Raw genomic sequence first — 763 nt, 5'->3', positions numbered from 1 at the left:
CTTCCGTAGTGATACTGCCTTGGAAACCCAAGGAGGGGTCGCTATGAGTCGGGGCCGACTCGACGGCACATAACAACAACAACAACAACATAGTGATATCAAGGAGGTCTGGTAGTATAGTGGGTAAGATATATGGCTGCTAACCAGAAGGTCAGTAGTTCAAATTCAACAGCTACTTCATAGGAGTATTTACAGCCTTAGAAACCCAATAGTTGTCTCTATGAGTCAGAATCAAGTGGATGGCAAGGGTTATAGTCATATCGCTTCTCTTGTTCCTGAGAGTGATCATTTGGGTCTTCCTTCTTTTTTTTCCTTATGAATCTGACTAGAAGTGTATCAATTGTATTGATCTTCTCAAAGAACTATCTTTTTGTTTCACTGAGTTTGTCTTATTATCTGTGTTTTAATATTTCATGTTTATGTTTACTTACTTTGGTTTTCATTTGCTCTTCTTTTTAGTGCTTAAAGATATAAGCAGAGGGCATTGATTTGAACTCTTACTTCTTTGCTGATATAAGGAGTTAAACCCATTGCTGTTGAGTCGATTCCAACCTATAGTGACCCTATAGAACAACGAAGAACTGCCTGTAGGGTTTCCAAGTCTATACATCTTGATGGAAGCAGAGTGTCCCATCTTCCTCCCATGGAGTGGCTGGTGGGTTTGAACTACTAAGCTTTTAGTTAGCAGCTGAGCACATTAACTACTGTGCCACCAGGGCTTAATAATATAGTTAGTTAGTACTCTAAAATTTCTCCCTGTGTA

Source organism: Orycteropus afer, unplaced genomic scaffold (genome assembly GCF_000298275.1).
Source record: "Orycteropus afer afer isolate SDZICR_OR568_19922 unplaced genomic scaffold, OryAfe1.0 scaffold00010, whole genome shotgun sequence".
NCBI classification, from domain to species: Eukaryota; Metazoa; Chordata; class Mammalia; order Tubulidentata; family Orycteropodidae; genus Orycteropus; species Orycteropus afer.
This window is presented reverse-complemented; position numbering follows the sequence as displayed.